This window comes from Phocoena sinus, chromosome 8 (assembly GCF_008692025.1).
Source record: "Phocoena sinus isolate mPhoSin1 chromosome 8, mPhoSin1.pri, whole genome shotgun sequence".
Lineage (NCBI taxonomy): Eukaryota > Metazoa > Chordata > Mammalia > Artiodactyla > Phocoenidae > Phocoena > Phocoena sinus.
Window position 1 is genome coordinate 76,814,890 of NC_045770.1, and position 9,786 is coordinate 76,824,675.

The window sequence follows — 9,786 nt, forward strand, 5'->3', positions numbered from 1 at the left end:
AAACTAACTTTAGGTTTTATTACATTCTTGTTCAGTTTAAGGACAACAGTCTTTATGTCTTCTCTCTTTGCTTCAAAACTTCTAGATAAGACAGAAGTAAGACAGCTGTGCATCTGTTGCCTACAATATTGGGAAGATTTATTTTCCTTACCCATTAACTGTCATATCAGATAAATAGGCTGAGAGCTTATCCATGATAAATGTACTCTGTTTAATTCAATGAGACAGTCTCTTAATTTGAGCACCTAGCATAGTGTCAGCAAAATCTCCTCTGCTGATTTAATTAGCAAGACCTCAATGTCAATTAATTTGCATTTAAACATTGGAGTCTCACAGATGAAAAATACATATAATCCACTTGCAAAATGAAAAAAAGTCCAGTAATAAAACAGTTTGCATGGTTTTTAAGAGTGTGTAAATGTGTTAAACAGTTAATGAATTATTCAACACTGTACACTCTTGGAAGATATACATATTTTAATAAGCCTCTCAAATGTGACTTTCATACCATCTTACATGATTTTATCCCAAGTTGTTTTTATTGAATAGTGTTCATTAGAAAGAAGTATTCATCAGTTTACCATATTTTGCAAATGAAGAAACTTACCATGTTTATTTGTCAGGAATTCTTAGTGTAGTTTTTAAACTAATTCTTAGTGTAGTTTTTAAACTAATTCGTTTTAAACTAATTCATTTTAGTTTTAAACTAATTAGTTTTAAACTAATTCATTTTACTGCCCTATATAAGGTAAGCAAAACATAAGTGGAAATCTCCTCACTTTGGTTGTGCTTTTATCCAGAAGCTACTTGTCAAACAATTATACAGAGCCCAATTTTAAATATGTGTCAACACTCTAAGCTATTTTAATATGCCTCACTCTTGAGCTCCTGGTTTTGACAAAGCTCAGTAAGAAAAAATGCTGGGTGTACAAAACTTTATCAATTTTTTTTTCAGAATGACAGAAAGCATCTCTTATTCTTTATACTGGCAAAGTGATATTGGGATGTATTTGGATGGTTCTAGCCATTCAATGCCAGGAAGAAAGGTTTCTGTTCTGTTTTTGTTTTTAATTTTGCTTGAAAGAAATTAAAGAAGGACAACCTCAAAATAACTGTGTTTAAGTATGTAAAGAGCTGTCACATCTCAGAGGATAGAGATGTACTCTCAAATCAAAGGATCTGGAAAGCAATGCACCAAGGGGTTTGCAGTGGATGTCTCCAGGTAGGAAGAATTTGGGGTGTCTCCTTGCTTTTTCTTTTTGTGTATCCACATTTTCTGCAATATACATGTTTTGTCTTTTGGAATAATACAGGTTTTCAAAAAGGCATAATCAGAGACTTCTAGAGCTACAGGGTTGCAGAAGAATAAGTGAGTGTCTAAGTGGTACTATTTCAGAGCACAAGATCTCAGTATATTTTACCCTCAAATCCTCCTTGGTGATTATATCTCTGTGTTGGTTGCCATTTCTAAGTCGACTATTAAAAGGTCAACTGGTAGTGTACATATGTCAATGCTACTCTCTCACTTCGTCCCCCCTCCCTGTGTCCTCAAGTCCATTCTCTATGTCTGCGTCTTTATTCCTGTCCTGTCCCTAGGTTAATCAGAACCTTTTTTTTTTTTTTTACATTCCGTATATATGTGTTAGCATATACTCTACCAAAATGTAAAATAGATAGCTAGTGGGAAGCAGCTGCATAGCACAGGGAGATCAGCTCGGTGCTTTGTGACCACCTAGAGGGGTGGGTTAGGGAGAGTGGGAGGGAGACACAAGAGGGAGGGGATATACCGGTACATGTATACATATAGCTGATTCACTTTGTTATACAGCAGAAACTAACACAACATTGTAAAGCAATTATACTCCAATAGAGATGTTAAAAAAATAAAAAAATTTAAAAGGTCAACTGGAACCAGTTAATGTCATAGTCTATCCTGGTGTAGAACATGGAGCTGTGGGGAATCAGTACTAAAAACTAGGAGCAGGAATTCAGAGACATCTTCAAGAAAGAAGATACATCTGGGAGGGTGAAGATGGTTTAAGATGGGAAATAAGCAAATGCCAAACTTTGTCCACTTAGTTTGGCTGAATTCAAAAGATTTTCAAGGAAAGTCAATCCAGTGTACTTAACACTAGCCCAATGCTCTAATACTCCAATTTATTTTATTTTAATTTTGGAATTCAGTTTCTTGCAGTAGTTTAAGGTTCCTATTAGGAACACTAACTCACTTTGTATAATGAAATAATTTATTGTATAAGGGCTACATGAAGCAATGTTATGAAGTTATGAGGTAGCAGGTAACAGATTGATAATCTATGGGTTCAGTGTTTTGGTTGACTCTACTACTATAGTAAGGTATACAGTGTAAATTTTCTTAAATGTCATTTTCTATTATTTATCAGTAAATTTACAAGATGGAAATACAAAGACCATCTATTTCTTTAATCATGAGGAAGTGGAAAAGGAATATTTGAAGCTAGCCCAAATTCTTCCCATAGATTTATGGTTGACAGGTAGTGAGGATGTGAGAGCAGCTGAGAAGGCTGACTACATATGGCCATTTCTCTGATTTGATCAAGGGGGCCTAGGACAATAATGGCATGAAGAGCACTGAGTGTGCTTTCATAGAATCCTCTGTGGCCTACTCTAGGCCATCTTCCATTCTTGGTTACTGGCCTTATTCTACAATTGGCAGAATAACATGTAAGCAACCCTCCTTAAAAGATACTCACTGTATCTAGATTATATGTTCCTACAGATACAAGATATTACTATGTCAATTCAAACTTAAAACAAACACATAATCAATCAAACAAGCTGAAATTTCTTAGCTAATTGTTAAGAAATGGTTTACTCTGTCCCCTTATTCTCTGCTCTGCATGGGCTCAGTTTCTTCTTATATAGTGGTTTGGACCCGTATTAGAGGGTTTATGTTGAGAGAGATAGTACATCATTTGATGAAGGTCCAGACACTGGAACCAGATTGCTTTGTTTGAATCTTTAGCCCTGTCTTTTACTCTAAGACTGGAAAGTAACTTAACCTCGTCATGTTTTAGTTCCTCATCCCTCAGATGGAGAAAATAATAGTATTTAGTCTATGTCTATATAAAATATATGTATATTTTTATAGAAAATTTAGGATAGGTTTCACATGGAAGATACTGTGTGTTAGTGTTGCAAGGATCTTTGTACAGGATCCCTATGACTCATCCTTAAATATTAGTAAACTCTATTCCTTTGCAGATATTCTGTTATGAGAACGTGAACACTAGTTTCATTCTTTATTTTTACTTTCTTTCATTTTTATTCATTTCAATTTGACCTACCTTCCACCTCGTCCCACACCCTCATCTCTCACCAGCCCCACCAGCGATCACTCTGGTCCCCTAGCTGAAATTCTGGTGCAACATCCATATGTCCTCCAGTACCTGAAATATATGTAAGCTGCTCTTTATTATTTCTTTATTTTGCGGTATGCGGGCCTTTCACTGCCGTGGCCTCTCCTGTTGCGGAGCACAGGCTCCGGACGCGCAGGCCCAGAGGCCACGGCTCACGGGCCCAGCCGCTCCGTGGCACGCGGGATCCTCCCGGACCGGGACATGAACCCGTGCCCCCCGCATCGGCAGGCAGACTCCCAACCACTGCGCCACCAGGGAAGCCCTGCTCTTTATATTTGATCCTCAAGTCTTGTGCCAAAATTGACATTCATTTATTATTGTTCACCTGCAAAGAAAACCACTAGTCTTTACCCATTCTGTAATGATACATCTGGTATGTTACTCTCTAGGTGGTTAAAGGTGAATAAATATCTTAATTTCTCTTGATCAAGCAGAGAGCCCTCAGTAACCTAAGAGCTGTTGCAGCAGCAGCTTTTCCACAGTTGTTTAGGTCTCATAATTGAAGTTATTAAACTCAAACTACCTCCATATTAGGAAATAAATTGTGCTCCAATATTTTGAGCTCCTTGATAAATGGGCAGTGGTAATAGAAGAGTCCTTATTAGCACTTAGCCTACTGACAGACCATATTTGGCACTTAATAAATATTTAAGTACCAGAATTGTAGAATACAAAACACAATGATTTGAAAGGAAACTGGATGAAGTGGTTCAAATACTGCTCATTTTGACGCTCCTCTTTGTTTTATAGGCACAGTTATAGGTGTGGAAAACAAAAGTTATAATAGCTGGTCTTTTCCTTTGTGGAATTCACTGCTTAGATTCATTAAAGTTTCTAAAACTCACTCACAACACAGAAACACAGCACTATCACAAAACATCCTGACAAGGGTATGAAGCTTGTTGCACTTTGTGAACATGGGAAGAAAATGTCACTATTTCATTATTTACCTCCCATGATACCAACCAAGGTCAAAGATCAGTCTTTTATGAATGCTCTACTGTATACTTTTCTCCATAAATTCTGAGTTCCTCCGATTACTTCTTATCAAATAAATGCTTCAATTATCATCAAAATCTTCAAGGAGCTACGAATGCAATAAAGCATTTCCTTTTGGACAAATTATTTTATTTTTGGATAAAAGGAATTCCAGATCTTTTGAAAAAATCATAAGGTTTGTTGAAATTAGACCAGATTTTTCTGACGGATGTTTTCAAGGCAATTGAAGATATTCCTGGGAAAAGCATTTCTGAATCAAATAATTTCAGAAACACTACATGCCATGCCCCTACCTTGTAGCTTGAGAGTGAACTTAGACATAAAGCATCTGAGAAGAGTTTTAATAAAGAAACGTGTGTAAGATGAATTAGCCAAATGATTCTCAAACTTACCAGAGCACAGAACTCCCTTTATTCCTTTCCTCTTGTTTGTAGCTTGAGTACCACTGATATTTTGAGAATCATCTTGCTGAACTCATATTAATTCTATGAAACTCAAATGCTGAAAAGATACATTTTACTTTTTCATAATACCCATAGAGGATTCTAGGGTGAACGTTTAGATTCTAAAATGATCTCTAGTATTTAGTACTAGGAATGCTTACTGGCTTGGCTCCTACATAAAATATAAAGAACATTTTTTTTTTATTATTTTCAATATTTAATTATGCCCCTCTGTGTGAAGAGTGTTGTCACTGTGTAGTCTGAATGGTAAAACACCACAAGGGGGCGGGGGTGTAACCATGAGTAAAGAAGTGAAAAACAGGAAAAGAACATAAAAAGACTTTTTTTTCTTCAGCTCATCTATTCACTTGACTTTCATACCTTGAAAGACAGTAGGAGCACCACAGTGAATACTGTCTTTGAAAAAACAAAAACTGTTTCAAACAATCTGTACATCCAGTGAAACTGTGTTTGACCGGGTCTGTCCAAATGCTATCACCTAGGATCCAAGACTGAGGCTTACTTGTGAGTCAACAGCCAGTGTCAGGTCCAGATTAATTTTTATTGTTGTGAGCTTCTTGAGTCATCCTTTTAAGTCTCACTGCATCATTTAAACCAACAGAGACACCTTCTCTAACTTACTTTAAAAATTTATCTTATTTCTACAATTCATAGTATGTTGTATTCATCACCCTCTTTTCTATTCAAATGGTAAATATCCTGTTCCTTTCAAATTGAGAAACAAACAAACTCTGGCCTTCTGCGTGCCTAGTCTCTGCTGGAAAGGACTTTCTCAAGGGTCACTGAGAAAGCCTTTTTGGATAACACAGTCAATGATCAAAAAAAAAAAAAAATACGAGGAGGAAAAGTTGCTACGGTGACTCCTGTTCTTTTGACTGTCACATGGACCTATCTCAGCCCGTTTTTCTCCAGCTCACAAAAGGAAGGTAAAACTTAGACACTGTATTCTAAAATAATATTGCTAAAGTTAAATATTAGACAGTGCTAAAGACTTAAGAATACATTTTAATGGCTGAAGACAAAAACTAGCCATTTGTGATAGTCATGGTAAAGAGAAGAAAAAAGAACTGGTAGCACAAAAGATTGAATATGCAAGTTCTTTTATTTATGCACAATTCTAAACTTTCCCTTTATTTTTTTTCCACCAGCAATACTTCTGCTGCCAGTTAGACTATAAAAGAACAGAAAAAAGCTTTGTTCCAATGTAACAAGTAAAACAGACAAAATAAAATAAAAATCACACTTTTCTACGAAGGTACAGCAGAGTGGTGGATTTAAGAAGCAAAATAAACTGAATTCCATAGAGAAACAAACCCTTCAGAGAGGAGGAAGGCAGCTGCCACCTCCATCTGGGGGTCATTGCTAAGTTTGGATTCAGACTCCAATGCCAGGACTGAGGACAGGGCAGGCCAGTGGAATGGACTATAGGTTGGAAGAACTCCAACTCAGCTAAGCAGTTATACCTCTCCACACTCGCCACTCTCGTGTTTAACTAAGAAACCTGGTAAAAAAAGCCTGGTAAGTAAAGAGAAGTCACCTAGTCTTGGGCATTCTCCAAATGATTGGATTCAAGGACTTTGTGAGGTCAAAAACAGTAATGAAGCAAATCTATCTGAAACTTCAGCCAAGTCTTCCAGCTCAAATGCAGACAATCATATACAGCTAGCAGAACAGAGCAGAGATCAGAAGAGAGTCAAGAAATCGATTCATACTTGTATAACCCATTGGTTTCAACAAAAGTGCCAATGCGATTCAAAAGGCAAAGAAAATCTTCTTGAAGAAATGTTGGAACAACTTGACATCTATATGGGAAAAAAATGAACTGACCTCTATCGTACACCAAACACAAAAAATGAAGTTGAGACAGAGCATACCCTTAATGGAAAAGTTAAAATTATATAACTTCTAAAAGAAAGATAGGTGATATAGCAGGCTGCCTCTAACTCGGCATCCCTTACCATTGTCACACTTGCCACGGGATAGACTTTGCAAGCGTGTCCCCGAGACTTTAGCCTCACCTTTCTCCAGGGAGAACATTCAGGGGACCAGAATAATGGCCTTGGGGCTCTTGAAAGCCAGGAGAGAAGAAACATTCGTGTTATTCCATGATGTGGCTGTGGACTTCACCCAGGAAGAGTGGCAGCTGTTAAGTCATGCTTAGAGGACCCTGTACAGGGAAGTGATGCTGCAAAACTACAGCAACCTAGTCTCCTTGGGAATTTCATTTTCCAAACCAACACCTGTCATTCCGCTGGAGTATGGAGAAGAGTCCTGGAAAGAGGAGAGAGGACATCAGCCTAGCCCCTGTTCAGCAGATCCAAAGCCAGAAATTCCACCTTATTCCTCCTCCGTTCTGGTCTTCTGTGGTCAGCAATTACATCAACATGTGCTGCATGGTCATCACCTTCCAATCTGTCCAGGCTTGTTTGCAGGAACCCTCCAAAGAGCAGATCTCTGCCCAGCGGATCAGAAGCAGCAGCTGCAGCTATTCTCTTATGAAAGCTTCTGGGGTGACAGAGTGGAAGGGGAAGACAGAGAAGGTGGCTCCCAATCTTTGTGTGGGAGGACAAGGGAGAGAGTTACTTCAAGAACTTTCTCCAGCCCATCTGAAGAACAGCTATTAAGCTCAAGAGAAAGCAAGACAGTGATGGAGATAAGGTTCAGCTCATCTGGGAAGCCAAAACCTTTAGAAACAGACAAAGCATTAAAGTGGGTAGAAATCTCGGGATTTTAGGTAGTCATTTGTGGAAATTGTGGGCTCGGCTTTAACCAGAAATCAACTCTCTTTAGTCGTCAGAGGACTCTCTTAGGAGGAAAGCCTTATTTCTGCAGTGAGTGTGGCCGAAGCTTTAGCTATAAATCAACTCTCATCACACACAAGAGATCACATACGGGGGAGAAGCCTTACCTCTGCAGAGAGTGTGGGCAAACCTTCAGCCAGAAGTCAAACCTAGTCACACACAAGATGGCACACTCTGGGGGAAAGCCCTTTGCATGTGAGGATTGTGGGCGAAGCTTTAGCCAGAAGTCAACCCTCATCAGACACCTTCGAACACACTCAGGGGAGAAGCCCTTTGTGTGCCAGGAGTGTTGGTGAGGCTTCAGGGCTAAGTCAAACCTTATCACACACCAGAGGACTCACTCGTGGGAGAAGCCTTACGTCTGCGGGGACTGTGGGAGGCTTTTTTGAGATAAATCCACTCTCGGGAAACACCAGAGATTTCATTCAGGGGAGAATCCTCATTTGTGCAATGAATGTGGCTAGAGCTTTAGTCAGAAGTCATATCTCGTTAAACACAAGAGGACACACTCTGGAGAGAAGCCTTTTGTGTGTCTGGAGTGTGGGCAAGGCGTCAGTGATAAATCAAACCTTACCACACACCAGAGGACACACTCAGGAGAGAAGCGTTACATGTGCCAGGAATGTGGGTGAGAATTTAGGCCTAAGTCTACTCTCATTGCACATCAGAGGACACACTCAGGAGAGAAGCCTTTTGTGTGTGGGGAATGAGGGCAAGGCTTTCGACAGAAGTCACAACTCATCAGTCATCAGAGGACACGCTCTGGGAAGAAGTCTTATGTTTGCACTGAGTGTGGACAAGGTTTTAGCCAGAAAGCAAATCTAGTCAGACACAAGCTGACCCACTCCAGGGAGAAGTCCTTTGAGTGCACTGAGTGTGGGCGAGGCTTTGGCCAGAAAGCAGCCCTCCTAAGACATCAGGGGACACACTCACGGGAGAAGCCCTATGTATGCAGGGAGAGTGAGTGGGGCTTCACTGATAAGGTGACCCTCAGCACTCGTCAGAGGACACACTCGGGGGAGAAGGCTTATATTTGCAGTAAGTGTGGTGAAGGCTTTCAGCTGAAATCACTCCTCATTAGACACAGGAGGACTCACTCGTTGTAGAGAATTTTTATGCCCAGGGAATGTAGACGAGGCTTTAGCAATAAATCACACCCCATCAAGCAAGAAAGGACAACTTTAGGGGAAATCTTATGTGAAAAACGAGTGGTCTTCAGTGATACGAACTTTCACCAGAAGATAGAAGACCTAAATGTATAAAGCAGTGGTTCTCGGCTAGAAGTAATTTTATCCCTTAGGTAACATTGATGATGTTTAAAGATACTTTTCAGTAATCACAACTGGGAGACTGCTACAGGCAGCTAGTGGGTAGAGGCCGAGGATGCTGCTAAGCCTTTTACAGTTCAGAGGACGGCTCCCCACAACAAAGAACTATCCGACCCTAAAACACTTGGCTCCTCTAAGGCTAGCTCTGGCTCCAGGGCCACCCATTGGCTTGGCGGAAGGTTTCTTAGACTACGCTTCAGCTGAGAGCCTTCCTCCCCAGCCTCCTTCCTTCCCCTTCTCCCCCATGTCTAGATCTGAGGCCTCTCCTTGCCTTCTCTGCCTCCCTTTCCATTTTTTTCCTCAAATATGATTTTCCCAAAAGTCTCTTAAACATCTAATCCTACCTGCTTTCTCAGAAAACTCCAACTGAAACAATTACAAAGAAAAAATGGTAATTTTATAATGAAGCAACTTGGCCTAGATCACCTTAACAAAGTTAGCCACAGTCCTCCTACTAGGATTCATTGGAAAGGACACCATGTTATTTTTTTTTTAATATTCCTGCCAAAGAATATGTAACCTAAATATTGCCATAAGAACTAGACAAACAACACAATGCTGTAAATCAACTATACTTCAATAAAAAGATGTTTGTTTTTAAAAAATTTCCACACAAAAATGAAATAGACAAACAGAAATTTTAAAATAGTCTATGAAACTACTGCCCTGCAAAAATATCAAGGCCAGGAAAGACAAAGAAAGGTTGATAAACTGCTTTATATTTTAGGCAACTACAGACACATGAAAACTTAACACAATGCTTGGTATATGATTGGATCGTGGACAGAAAAACATG

The 9,786-nt window shown here is 39.4% G+C and overlaps 1 pseudogene; it reads left to right on the forward strand.

Moving 5' to 3' along the window:
• Window positions 1-7,043: 7,043 nt before the first annotated feature.
• LOC116758356 lies at window positions 7,044-8,768 on the forward strand (annotated as a pseudogene).
• The last annotated feature ends 1,018 nt before the right edge of the window (window positions 8,769-9,786 follow it).